The following is a 15,259-nucleotide window of genomic DNA, read 5'->3' as shown; positions in this document are numbered from 1 at the left end:
CAGGAAATGTGACAGAGGCATTATGCTCTAGAAATGAAAAGTTAAAAACCAATGGCTGGTAGCCTAGGATCTGTGCAAAATTTGATAAAAAACATTTAGAATGATCATTTTCAAACATCAATCTCAGTGCTGATCATGCAAACTAAAGATATTATGAAATGACTATATAAATATTTACAATCAACATCAATCGGCATCTCTGCCAATGATTTTCCTGCAATGTTTTGAATTGTCCCCTTCTCACGTTCCATGAAGATTTTGCCGACCTTTGCTATCTGGATAGTATTTACTGGTAGACGGTAGTATTCTTGTTGGACCCTGATACCATGCCCCAGAATGTCTGCTAAAGTGTCCAACTCATGGTCCTTCAGATTCAGTATGTGCGATACAATGGCCACAAGCTCAGGTGATTTTGCGTTGCATTGAACACTAAACTTCCTCAACACATCAGCTCTTCTTAGATGTGACTGAGATTCACCACCGTGCCTAAATGATGAGAGAGAGAGAGCAACTTCTTGCAACTTGCCATCAGCCATCATTCCATCAGTGTACTGTCTCAACTCCATTCCTTCAGTTTCACCATCCCTCTCCTATTGAAAAGCACAAGCTGAGCAAGCACAAGCTAATACGCTTCATGTATCCTGACACGGAAATGGCTCCAGTGATTTGCAGAGATGATCACCCTTCTTCTTTAGATATTGGTTGATCTTCTTGACTTAGTCTGCTAGGGGTCATCTTCCCTAGGCAAGAAAGTTAACTTTAAAAGTCCAGTTTCCACCCTTGGCGAATTACGCTGGAAATCCTGTGCTTGATCGTAGCGCCACCAGTGGTTATTACAAGTGATATCCCTTCTCTGCCTCTCCTATGGGCCAATCAAGTTCCACCCCTCGTATCACTTGCATTTGCTTCAAACAAAATGGCAGCGCCTGGTCAAGACGATCTGATTGATGATCAAGATCTTTACTGTGATAAAACAGATCTTACATCGCAAAGTGCATCAAATCATGTGAGCACCTTGATTAAAAACATGAAAAGATTTGGAAAATATCTGTTGACACCTAGTTGGCAGTGCACATGCTTTGCAAATCCTGCAATCGACCGAAATCTGCATGACAGTTTACGAACCAGATTTCAATTTCATTGTGCGGTTTTGATATGGACTATGTATGGACTCGTTGGTCCAGCCAAACTCTAACTCCATAATACCAGCCTAGTTCGGCAAGGGTGGAAACTGGACTTTTATAGTCAGTTAACACGCTTGCCTCAGGAAGATGGCTAGGGGTATTCTCTTTGGAATATACTTCCAAACATGCAGGGTCTGTTAAGCTAAGCTAGAAACAGCAGTATTTCATTCACTTTCACACAGGTCAAAGAAAGCTTCTGCCTATTTTCTTATCATCTTTTCATCTACAATTAGAGCAGATGCTTTGACAATCTTGGCACACATGTTAAGGGAATGTCCTAGTTCTTGGAAGTGTGTTGCACAGCTTGAACAACATTCTTGAATATGTGGGTTTCATACAGTCAGTACAACAACTGCTTTACAGTACAACAACTGTACAATCTCCCGCATTTTGAGCAAGCATCTTCCCAACTCTCTCGTTTTCTGCCTCACATACTGGTATTGATGAGCATTGTTTGCACATGTACTGAAAAGTCTGGATCCAAACTGAACAAGTAAGTCATCATTCCTAAAAACACGGAATAGAATCACATGCCATTCAATCTAGTATGTTTCGTCTGAGCAAAGCATTTGCCTCTACTGAAACAGGCAACTTAGCACTAAATGGCTGCTTGATGTCATCGTCCAAACAACCCTTTACCACCTTGTCAAGTGTTGGATTTGCATGTTGCAACATGTCACCAATGGTCTTTTCTACGTAGAAATGCAAAACAGTTTTCAAAAGGCAGAAAATCCCCAGCACCCACGTCCCTTTCGTTTCACAGGTATTGTACTCCCCCGGTTACTGGCTAAAACCACCTGTTTCTGAGATTCTACCATCTTAACTTATGTTCTGCAGATTTCTGTAGGAAACTTAAGATGGCAGTAACTTCAATGTCATCCTTATGTTTTTGTTCCATGTGTCTTTGTTACTTAGCATAGACTTTTTGGCAATACACACATGCACTCACTTTATCCCAAAAAAGTTTAGTTTAAGTGTTTGTGGATTTTGACACAGTCACAAACTGCCTTGGGTTTGAATTGACTTTAGTGTCTGCTGTACTGTCTGCAATACTCACACAAACCTCTGGCTTGCTATTTGGGGCAGGCTGAGCGTATAACATAGGAAACACATCAGACAACTGACTGTGTGTGTGTGTGTGTGTGTGTGTGTGTGTGTGTGTCTCTCTCTCTCTCTCACACACACACACTCACACACAAAATGAAAATAGCCCCAATGGCTATGCAGCTAACCATGAAGTCATACAGATGAACACCTTGAAATTGTATAAGGCCAAGTTTAATTCAATTTGGTATCCATTCGTAGAAGTTACCCCTGTTTCAAATTAGCTAATCAAATGACAGTTGACCTAATTCACATCTACAAGTATGCATATTGTTGGGCATAGAGAGACAATGATATGTTAAATCAAAAGCCAAATGTGGTCCAAATCAGATTGTACGAGGGGCGTTTAATAAGTTTTGCAACTTCAATATAAGACCAAGTTGCAGAATACCTTTTGCACTTTTATTTTTCAATATAGTCTCCATTTACCTCAATACACTTATTCCGTTTGTCCTTCAAGCTTTTAATACCATTTTTTTTATAGAAATTTGCAGATTGGCCCTCTAACCACGCCTCTGTGGCAGCCTTTATGTCCTCGTCATCCTGGAAGCGTCTTCCACGTAGGGCAGATTTCATTTGCAGGAACAAGAAATAGTCACTGGGGGCTAGGTCTGGGCTGTAGGGTGGGTGATTTAACTGTACAGCCCAGACTTATATTGAAGTTGCAAAACTTATTGAACGCCCCTCGTATTTACAAGAGTCAGAGCCATTCATAATTCAGCCAAGAAACACAAGGAACTTTGACCAAATGAATATGTAAATATTGTTAGGTTTACACGAACACATTGCCTTTATGAACACAAAGACCAAATTTGATCCTATCATGTCCCAAAATTATAGAAGCAGGCCTTATTTCAAATTCAGTATGCACACCTATGTAAATGGTTTCTACTAAACACAGACATAACAAAACTCAAAGGCAATGTTAGAAGTTAGCCCTGCTTCAAATTGAACCAGGGTGATGGGGTTGTCTAGTGGTTAAAGCGTTCGCTTATCATGCCAAAGACCTGGGTTCGATTCCCCACATGGGTACAATTTGTGAAGCCCATTTATGGTGTCCCCCGCTCGTTGCTACAAGCTGCGTAAAACCATACTCACTCACTCAAATATGGACAATGCCACACACAACCAAACGGTTTCAGAGAAGTGGAAAATGTGGAAGGTTTCGGCAGCTGATGTGGGGCAGGAGAGCTAGAAAGGTAAATGCCAGATGATAACCTGAATATATATATATAGTCAACATATGTGTGTCAATGAGTCCTGCTTTGGCTGCATCTGGAAGCAGGTTGAGTGATGCAGAACAGCATTCTAAAGTACTATCGATAGAGGTATCATGAACTGGACTGATTGGTGGTCTTTCAACTGGGGGTCTGTCAGGGGGATCTGAAATATGTTCAAAACATGATGCAAGTACACAGCATTATTCAGGATTCTAAACTAAGGGACCCTGGCAAGCAAATTGAGTACAAATTGTTATATTGTTAAAAGGTATTTTCCTCAAATCAGATGTTTTATAACCTTGTGCTTGAATGCAACTATATAAACCTGAGCATTAAATTAGTTACTACAGTGTAGTAAAATTGAGTAAAATCTAAATATTCTTTACATTTGCATGCTTATCCTGCATTACTCCTTGATGCATATACTGCTTACCTTACGACAATAAAAGACAGCACCAAGCAATCATCTTGGGTGAAAGAGAAAAAGCTGTTTCAATCTCAAATCCCGCTTTTTGTAGGACCATCGCCGCTGACATGTGTGACCTCGATGATGTCACAAAAGGTCATATTACCGCTTGTCGCCAGAGCTTATCAAAAAGGATTTCTCTCTTCCATTAAAATGATAATGCTATTCTACAATCGTCATGACATTAAACTAATACCCTGTTCACATGCCTAAATATGCACACATGAGTATCTTTACATACAGAGTAAATTTGCACATATAAGCAAAAGTAAAAATACTTTGCGTTCAAATGAAGAAAATGCGCCGTGTGCAAAATATATTTGCTAATGTAAGTTTCAGAGTAATTCGGTCTATACAACTCATTCACTCACTCGCTCTTAAAACCAAGATGAACAGGCTACTCATTGTGAAGGTGAAGGTGAAGAGAAGACGAGACTTTCCTATATTTCTATGCACTGGTTTAGTACTGGGTCTTTTACATGATACAAAAGTGTGGATACAACAGAGGTAAAACATGGAATGACATCGTAAAAGGATGACAAAAGATTGGGTTGGTTGGTTGGTTGGTTTGTTGTTTAACACTGCACTCAGCAATATTCCACCTATATGACGGCGGTCTGTAAATGGAGTCTGGACCGGACAATCCAGTGATTAATATAATGATCATCGATCCACGCAATTGGGATCGATGACATGCATCAACCAAGTCAGCGAGCCTTACAGCGATCCCGTTAGTTGCCTTTTACGACAAGCATAGTCACCTTTTACGGCAAGCATGGGTTGCTGAAGACCTATTCTATCCCGGAATCTTCACGGGTCGCCTTTTACGGAAAGCATGGGTTGCTGAAGACCTATTCTATCCCGGAATCTTCACAGGTCGCCTTTTACGGAAAGCATGGGTTGCTGAAGACCTATTCTACCCCGGGTCTTCACTGGTCTCCTTTGTCAGGAACTGCAGGAATCCCTGTCCAGTGAGTCTGTGCCTGTTTGGGAACGTTTAGACATTGACCATAAAGTACATACGTTTTCTCCTACAGACTCTGTATTGTCTAGAATTGTCCCTTCTTTTTCTCCTTCTATACCTTGTAGAAAGTATCCCTGGCTTTGTAGGTATTCCACTAATTTTTCCCTATCTAGCACACCAGGAAAGTCTCTAGTATAGTCTATGGAATTTATCTCGTATCCGAAGGAATATAGTTGCGTGTAGTCACTACACTGTAGTGCATCCAACCCCTTTTGTGTTTCCTCTAGGGACAACTCAGAGACATCTATTTTGCATACAAATATACCTTTGGGTTCATCGTTGGAAAATCTTTCCATCCATTTTTTCTTCGCTTTGTATTCTGTTTGTTTTTGTATTTGTTGTATTGTGTCTCGTATTTTGCTTCCGGAGCCTCCTATATAGGAAATTGTATTTGCAATACATATCATCTACAAATGTTGGTAGGCCCTCCAAAGGTTCTAGATGTGTTCTACTCAGATTTCCTTCCAAATAGTCTACCTTGGATATATCTGGTAGCAAGTTGTCTTTGTATGCATTCTCCACTAGTATATGTTGGAACACAGACATTTCTGCACTTATGCCCATGATCTCCATAGTTGTATATTTCGCTTCTTCCATTTTTGTTCTATACTATAGTTGGGCACAAATGTTCACAGTTGTATGCTTTGGGCACATCTTATTGCTCCAGTGGAAAAAATATTGTAGGGGGGTGCCGAAATCGGGGGTGCCAAAGAAGAAAAATGCGCTCTCTTGAAATCATATAGACTAGTTTTCTACTACCTATGCTTTTTTCTTTGTAGTCCACAGCTGTTTTTTCCAGTTCGTCTATTCTTTTCTCTCGTAGTTGTCTTTGTTTCTAGTTCTTCTCCTACAGCACGAAACCATAGATTGGTTTCCTCTTCAGTTTCCTCTATTTCTCCTTGTTTAAGAGGTATTTCCTTTGTTGGTGGCTTGAGTTGTTTCTCTGCCCTGTCTATAAGAACAGGCTGACTGTCCTGTCTTCTTCGACTACTTTGCTAGGAGGAAAGATGAGCATTGTTTTTTTGTCATCCTTTTTATCCGAGATTGGTGAGTGGCAGACTTTGTCTAGGATGCAATAGAATGGTGCATTGGATAGCCGCAAGTTAGCCACCCATCTCTCGAACGGCTTCTTGTATCTGGTATCCATAGACTGGCACTGTTTCTCCACCCACATAAAGGAGTAGGAGTAGTCTGTTCGTCTTTCGTCCATTGTTCTCTAGCGTTGCTACGGCAAACTTCGTGCACACATATTTTCCAGCTGGCAATGTTGATGCTTTCCTATGTTTGGAAATGGGTGGCAAAGGTAATAGTTCTAGATCTGTTGGACCGCCGTGGTTTAGTATTTGTAAGATGGGTGGATTCCTCCCCGGTGGGGCTACTAGAGGCAGCCGCTTTTCTGGTGGTGGTATGGTGGTGAATCTGTTTATCCATAGTGGGCGTTTATTGCTATCGACGCAGTGGTCTGTGGCGCCGCATTTGCCAGTGGAAGTAGGATTCTCGAAGATGCTTGGTGGTGTAGGATAAGTGGAGAGACAGTCCCCGCATTGGTTGTGTGGATTTCTTTCACTTTCTCTAGAGGAAATAATACGAAGTTTGCCGAGGCCTCGATGTCTGTTGTATAAGATAACGAAGTCTAGTATCTTACCAGACTCGATTGCAGGATGGAAGACGCATAGATATATCTCTAGAAACTGCTTAGGGATTTGGTACCGCTCGTAGAAAGTATACCCTAAATACTCCAAGATTTGTTTCTCTCTATCAACTCTATCTACAATCATAGGCCTCCAATACCTCTTCTTGCTGTTCAGAATTTGCCTCCTCTTGGTTCCCACAAATTTGCATATATCTAGCTTGTGAAATGTGGTACTTCTGTTTTGCTGCTCGAACAGATAAAGTGCCCAAACGAATTTCGGTGTATACTTCTCTTGGTAGGGATGCTCTTGGCATTTTTATATATCCTATGTACCTCAAATGTTTATTTGGGAGTACACCTATTTGGGTGCATTCGTCTTAGTTAGGTCAGTAGAAAGGGTGATACCCTGCGGGTATGAGTGAAAATGAAAATACTTTGGGGGCAGCAAGCCATATAATGATAGTTTATAGAATAATTGAAAAAAAGCCCTTTCCGAGCCAGCCCGGAGATGGGGATGGATGGAGGGTTGTAATGACAGCTGAGAGAATAATGAAAACAAGCTGAACGACATTGAGGCTCTTGTTGTTAATATAGATAAACAAATTGACGTCACATCTGTAGTACTGAGCATGCTCTGTAGAAAAAAATATTGCATTCTGGGATAGAAAATAGTAACTTGATACAGAGAAGAAATGTGATCGTTCACGGACGATTCTGAATGAAAAATGACAACTGGAAATAAAGAGAAAAACCTTACGTAGGTGACAAATATATAATCTATTGTGTAGACATCAATGTTAATAATAGGTGAAAGGCTATGTTGATCACTGCACTAACAAAAATATAAAGTTAACATTATCTACATTGTAAATGTGTGAAATCTAATCCCGAACGTAGTTCGATGACGTTAGGCAGCATTGCTGAGGGTCATTTAATCGTACATGGTCTCAAGTATCTATATATTTTTTTAACATAAAATGGGTAGATGTACGACTAAATATTAAAAAGTCCAAAATCAATTATCATTTTAAAATCAGTTTATTGAATGCAAAATTCAAAGATTATTGTGTTGAAAATGTCTATCTTATATTGATCAGTAAACTTCACTCATTAAAACATTTTCTGCGAACATATATATGAAAGTGAATTTTGGACGATGTGCAAACTATTCTACTTTTTGACAGCACTTTAAACCCGAACGAGCATGGGAACCCATTTTGTATTTGATTTTTCTATACGAAAATCTGTGCCCTACTTTTGTTGTCAAAATTTCAATAAATTGTTATATTTAATGGAATGCATCTATATGCCTCAACTGTTTATAAAGAATGCAACTGTTCAACAGACAGTTTCTAATCACTTGTTATCAAATATTTGTCTTTCAATAATATAGATAACCTGGGTGTTGTTTTTAAAACGAAACAAAATACAATTACTTTTGCTAGAAAAATATTAAGTTTACCATACAAATATATGATCACATGTATTTCCTTGTTAAGTCAATAAATACTACATTGTAAGGTAAAAATTCAACTGTTAAAACCGCTCGTCCCACATGGTTTAAGAGGTAAAAACTGGTGTGAAACCTTAATGGGTTTTCTACATATATAGATTGATATAATTTTATAAAATGCGAAAATAAAGACTAAAGCACTGACACAAATGCGATCAAGAAAATATAACAGGGGAACTATGCTCTTTATGAAAACTGTAACATTGAGCAAAGTATTGCCGGGCGAATACAAAGGGAAACCACTCTCAACTAGAGTATGAACTAAGATTAGCTGCCCCTGAGTTATCAATAAGGTACAGTCATTACTATAGCCTGCCGACACCTTCCACTTTTATCCTTCCCAAATTATCGAAAAGGTACATTGTTTCAGACTTCTTTAGCATGGACTTGGATAGAAATATACTTTAAGCTATCAACTCCATAGTTATGTGGATCGATGTCATGATTAAGAACATTTCTAACGTGAAGTCATTGATGCATTCTTCGTGTTTTCGAAGTGTCAATTTGAATCACACAGTTTAACAAAATGAAATGTCAATGTTTGAACGTAAAGCAGACTTATTGTTTGGCAAAATATCTATAGCAAAGTATGGATGAAGATAAAATATACTTACAACAGGTATGGGGCTATCTTCGATTTACGATAGTTTCGAACAATAACTTTATGATAACTTTAGGGCTACTATCGTTTCGAAAATCTAGTTCTAGGCCCTGATCTGCTACAGCGAAGGCAGGTATAGGAAACTCATCTTTTCTGAATTTTGGCGCTTTGAATGAAGGCGCAAGCGTATGTTTTGAAAAATCTTTGTCTAACGCCCTAACCATATCCTCAAGCATAGAGTAGTATAGGTAATAGGGGTTCTGGCTCACTTCCACTGGAGCTGGATTTATATACCTATACCATCACTACAGGGGGGATTTTTTCTGCCAAAATGATTATGCAATTCAATGATAGTCATAAGATTAAGTTAAATTGGCCCCAGCTCACCAATACCTGGGGCCAATGATATAAATTTTTATAGGTAATGATGGTTCTGCACCACTTCCACTGGAGCCGGATTTGTATTAAACGAAATATCAATATTAATTAATAATGAATAAAATTTACTATAGCCCACGAGGATATTGGAAGGGTGTAGGAGCAATAAAAAAATTAGCCACCGCGGCTAAGGTATCTAAAGATGTGGCCAAGGATTGGTTAAAGAAACAAGCGATGTGGCAAATATATTTACCGGCACCGCGTTATATACCGAGGAAGAAGTTTGATATTTTTACGACGAATGAAGTTCATCAGGCTGACCTCTTGTTTCTTCCCCACGATAAGGTAAAACGCAAAACGTATAAATACGCTTTAACGGTAGTGGATGTGGCTAGTCGATACAAAGAGGCTGAGCCATTAACATCGAAAGAATCAACAGAGGTAGCTAATGCACTGAGTCGCATATACAAACGTGGACCGCTAAAATGGCCTAAGCTATTTCAAGTAGATCCCGGTCGCGAGTTTATGGGATCAGTAACTAAACTGTTAACAAAGAACGATGTCGAAATCGTCCGTGGTGAAAGAGAGGCCCACCGAAGTCAAGCTATCGTCGAAAGATTTAACAGGACATTAGCGGAACGTTTGTTTGGTTATCAGTATGGGATCGAAATGAAATCGGAACGATTGAGATCAACCGAATGGGTGAAACGATTACCAGCCGTTGTATCAGCGCTGAATAATGAAGTAACGAGATTAATAGGGAAGAAACCATCCGATGCTATTAAAATGAAATCAGTGACTTCCGAATCTTCAGCACCGAGGAGAGGCAAAGAACGAAAAACTTCCGGATAGAGTAAGGGTAAGATATTTATACCAGGCCGGTGAACTCGAAGGAGGCCTACGTCGCGCAACCGATCCCATATGGTCCCTTAAGACGTATAACATTAGTCGATTGGTTACGAAAGAAGGAGAGCCTATTCTTTATTATCTTCAAGATGGACCGGGTAGGGCATTTGTACGAGAAGAGTTGTTCATAGTTCCCGACGGTACGGTATTACCACCATAACCATAAGCATAGGTATTTACACCATCATTATCAATCCATCTCTTTGTATCTAAGGGGGATAATGATGTCTTGTTCATTCTTAATCCATATATCCTATGATTGTAACTTCTTAAAGAGTTCATCTCGTTTTTGAACGTTCTACCGTTGAATAATGATTCTTTATACTGTTCGTGTTTGATATGCTTTTTTACAACATACTTCTTAACGCCCTTAGCTTTTTCTTATCTCCCCATTATCAGACTTCTTTATAGAATACATCTTAGGTCTTAATCCCACATACTCCGCTATAGGGGTCCCAGCACATTCATCCTTCATCTTACCTAACACCTTTTTATTTACTACGCTGTGCAGTGGATTATCTTTTGGGTAATCGCTCGTGTCGTACATATCTATTTTTTCTGCCATATCTTTATACACATCCTCGGTTTGTATTTCCATCAACAAAGAATCTGTGTCGGTATATAACACCTCGCATCTATCGCCGTATTGCTTCTTAAGTTCGTTGTAATAAAAGTCATACATTAAGTGTTTTGACAAGTCGAGAATACTCATACCGACGTACACCGGTCTGTTGAATTTTATATTACTCTTCTGCATATGCAACGCGGCTAAGTCGTTATCGAATATCTTGCTCCTGTTAAAAGCCGGACTGGCTATAAGTTTCCTGAGTCTTTCTTCCTCGTTAGATCTGACTAATTTAACATCAACACGCTTCCTTAGATTCTCCATAGTTTTACCAAATACTGAGTTATTCATGAGCTTATACAGATTCTTTTCGAAATCGCTGGTAGCTATCTTTCTTAAATCTGTGTTCAACCTTATATAGGGCTCCATCCAAGGGCTTTGATCGAACTTTAGAACTCTGTGTATTTTCTTAAGTTTCATACCTAACGATAGATACAACTGGAGATTTCTGTAGTGAACTATATATTTTGTTTTATCCATCAAATTTGGTACGAGTTTTTCTATGTTAGCTAACCTACTATTACCCATCAAGGAGCGTTGATATTCCGACATCCAATCCTTATTAACCATTAATCTTTCGGGAGCTAGCGGATAACTGTTATGATCTTTATGTAACGAACTTGGATATTCCAAGTCAACTTCTAGTATGTACCCTTTATTCGCATCATTATTATGGATATCATTCACTTCGATATCATCGACCCACTCAAAACCACCCGTAGGTAAAGGTTGACTCATAGCCCATCCGTACAAATTGTTGGCGTCGAGATATAATATGTGCGTGTCGGGTTTACTAGGATCGTATCCTTCCACTAATTTATTATTAGCCTTAGAATACCTTTTAGCTGCCATCGATATACCACCTCTTAATCCTTTCTCAATAAACAAGTGCATATCGTAATCTGTGAGTAATTTTAGTTCTACGCCGGTCTTCTTCAACAATGCATCCCACGATAGTCCGGGACTGGAATAGTACCATGCCGGGTCCAAGCCATATTGTTTGAAACACGTCTTGCTAAATATCTCGAATATATCGGCGAGTAACAGTACATCGGTTTTTAAGTACAGATCGTGATAATCACCTAAATTCTTACAACCTAATTTATCCCAGACCGTCAGAGCGTGTTCATAATCGGCATCTGTTATTCTAGATTCTGTTAAGTTACTATAGAATGATTCGAGGGGTGGTAATTCAGTTTCTTCGAATGTAGACCAATCATCCATATATTCGTAAGGATATACACCTTTTCTCAGCAACAAATGACGAGTTATCTTATCGGTATATTTATTTGTTATCGCAAAGTCATCGGGATTGTTCGCATTAGCTAAATTGTCCAGGGAAGATAACAGAAACTGTACGGAGTCTATGAATCTTAGCCCATTACTTTGCTTTGTTCTAGATTTCCCATCCTTGTCCCTATAATGTATAGGTTTAGTTAACGAGAACGATATGTATTTTTCCATATTGTTAGGAATGCACGTTAAACCACCCTCGGTCTTCGAGATAGCTTGCATAATGAGATGTGAATCGTATCCCCTAAGGTTATGAAACACAACGGGGATGGGTATTGTTTGAGAGTTCATTTTTAGTTTCAAGTTACACTCGTTATGAGCGGCTCCCCGATAATTACCCGTGACGTGGCAATGATCTCTTACGGAATCCCCATCCAGGGGTTTATTACAAACGTGACAACTCGTTGACTTCTTATGGACTCTCCAATCATCCCTCGTCATACGCATGGGTTTCTTACACGATAATTTTTCCCTGATTATTCTCTCTTCATTTTGTAGATATTCTAGGAACTTTCCCGCTGCATCGGGTCCTCTGTAAATCACGGGCGGGTTTGTTTTCCCATCATACCTTACAACTATATATCCAAACCCACAAGGAATATGTTCTTGAGTTTTGTACGTAAAACTATTATCAGTATTGCTACGGTTGGTATTTTCTATGGGTTTGATAAGCGCTTCGAAGTCGGCGTAAATTACGTACGGTACTGGCATTTGATTACAATAATGTTCAAATTTTAATATATTTTTTCCCTCTTTAGGCATATCGATCCTGATAGCATTCTGTCCAACACCTCTACAGTCTTCTTTATGCGCTTCTAATAGATCTTGTCTGCTGTACCCATGCAGGCATCTTTCGCAGAAATATTTCTTTCCCTTATATTTAGTTTGATCGTATAATAGCTTGTTTAAACTCTTTATCCACGTATAATGATATTTACCATCTTTTTCGATCAGAAATGAATTGATTCTGGTGATATTTTCCGGAGCAGAGCTTATCCTGTGTACAACAATTCCTTTAGAATGTCCGAAAACATTTATAGCTAAATTATTTTGCTTTTCCACCTTATCAATTTGCGATATTGGTGTAGGTTCGTCTATACCATCGAAGTTGAGTCCATCGTTTTGGGGATAGCTAGAAGGTCTATCCGGATTTTTGTCTACGGGGAACAATGCAGATCTTATCATCATTCTTAAACAGTCATCGGATTTATTTTTTACGTTAATTATGGCTTTTTTCTTCTTATAATACGGGGGTAAATCTATATAAGATCCACCTTTGAAAGGCATATAATTTGCTATATCTAAATATAAACTATCGATTTTATCAACACCCCAACCAGAACCTCTATTAGTCCAGCGTTCTAAAGTTTCCTGTATCCTCTGAATTGATGTATCTAATGATGAGTTTATAGTATCGGATTCGGTTATAACTTCTTGATTGCTACGGAAATATGGTTCGGTATATTCGGTGCTATCGTCTGTGTTACTTTTACTCAATGTCATTTTAATCGTCAGCTGGTATTTTATACTATTTAAATCATCTAATTCCTCGTTAATTTTACTCGATATGATGGGCTTAATATCGTTAACATCCATGTTGGAATTAATATCCATCTTCCAACCTCTTAGATATTTACCAACGCCGGCGGATGTGGGTACAAATATTAATTCTTGATGTTGATTATCATTATCATTATTATGTTGATTATCAACATTCTTAGGTTGAATATCATTATCAATAGGTTGATTATTATCTAGTAAAGCGATCAATTCAGCTCTTCTCATTCGAGAATAACCTCTCAGCCCACTGTTTCTCGCTCGAACTTTGAGTTCTCTAACAGTCTGGGGTCTGTTGTATTCCAAACCGAGTAAATCAATCAATTCAGCTTTTCTCATACGAGAATATCCATGCAGTCCACTTTGCTTTGCCATAGCTTTTAATTCTCTGACAAAAACCATTGTGGTTGAATGGTATATGCAAAATGAGACAAATGTCTAATTGGTTGTTTTCATATATCTAAATACATATTCTCCCCAACCTATTCCTCTCATTGATGTAATCTCTCTTCCTAGCATAAATAATCTGGTTCCTGACCCTATCGGCACCGTGTTCCTTACATAAACAATAACGACCTTTGACCCCTATCCCGCATACAGAACACGTATAGTTAATGTTTCCGCGCCTGATGTAATAATTGTGTATGCCGCAGTAAAAAAAATCAACACAGCGTCGGTTACAAAGGGTAGTCTTCCCCATGAGTGTAAACTTGCAGTTATTCATGGTATATACATCTATCATATCATTTGTCTAAATGCAAATCACAGCTACACTGCGAGATATTGATTATGCTATTTATAGATCATAGCCACAGCTGTCACTCTGACTTATGCATGGTATAGCTGAAAATCAATAGAGAAGTCAATCCAATAATAATAAATGCGACCTCTCGGTTCATTTGTTCCTCTGACGGTGTATAAAACTGACTCATTGTTGGTATCAGTATTGGGTCTAGTTTTTTCCCATAAACGAGGAAGTATTCGTGCATGGCAGATTCGACATCCTTAAACGTTTGAATTGAATGTGCTTCCTTAATCAGTTGTTCATGAATAAAGTCTAATCTCTTCATTCTCTGCTGTGTATATTGTAACTGGGCTGCTAGGTATTGTTCTAAAGCTTCGTTATGTCGTTTACGCTCCTCTTCAACTTCTTTAGCGTTTGATTCCCTCATACTGGAAAATAAATAATTACTCCCCGAAAAAGCTAGAGCATTAACAACAGCTCCACCGACCATCATCGCAATTGTTGCCATGTTTATATGAATATAATATATTCAAATCTTTATATGAATATAAATATTCAAATGTTTAATTACTTCATTATGTCTTCCGGGATAAGTCCTTGTTTGATGAGCATATCCTTCGTTGCCATAGCTAATCCAATATCCAGAACCATCATTGGTATGTCATATCCATTAAAATCTAGCTTGGGAGGTGTGGCTTTAGTAATCATTTTAGCCATACGGGCATAGCCAATGGCCAAGCCGGTGACCACCGCTGAATGATACGTCGCGTTTACCAACATTTTACCGTCTGTAGCTGGAGTAGTCATGCTTCTTATAGCATTATATGAGGACTAACCTCTAATTGAACTTGTTGTTGCGGCGGGGGTGACGTTTTCTCTTCTCCGGTCTTATAAAAGAACCATACAGCCGCTATACCAGCAACTCCTACTAGTGCCCATGTTTTAATCGGATAAATGTTTGAATTATTTATTAATTTCGCTTTGCGCGCCAGCCCACCCTTTCTTCCTGC

Source organism: Haliotis rufescens, unplaced genomic scaffold, assembly GCF_023055435.1.
Source record: "Haliotis rufescens isolate VD_foot unplaced genomic scaffold, xgHalRufe1.0.p SCAF_66, whole genome shotgun sequence".
Taxonomy (NCBI): domain Eukaryota; kingdom Metazoa; phylum Mollusca; class Gastropoda; order Lepetellida; family Haliotidae; genus Haliotis; species Haliotis rufescens.
Note: the sequence above shows the minus strand (reverse complement) of the source record.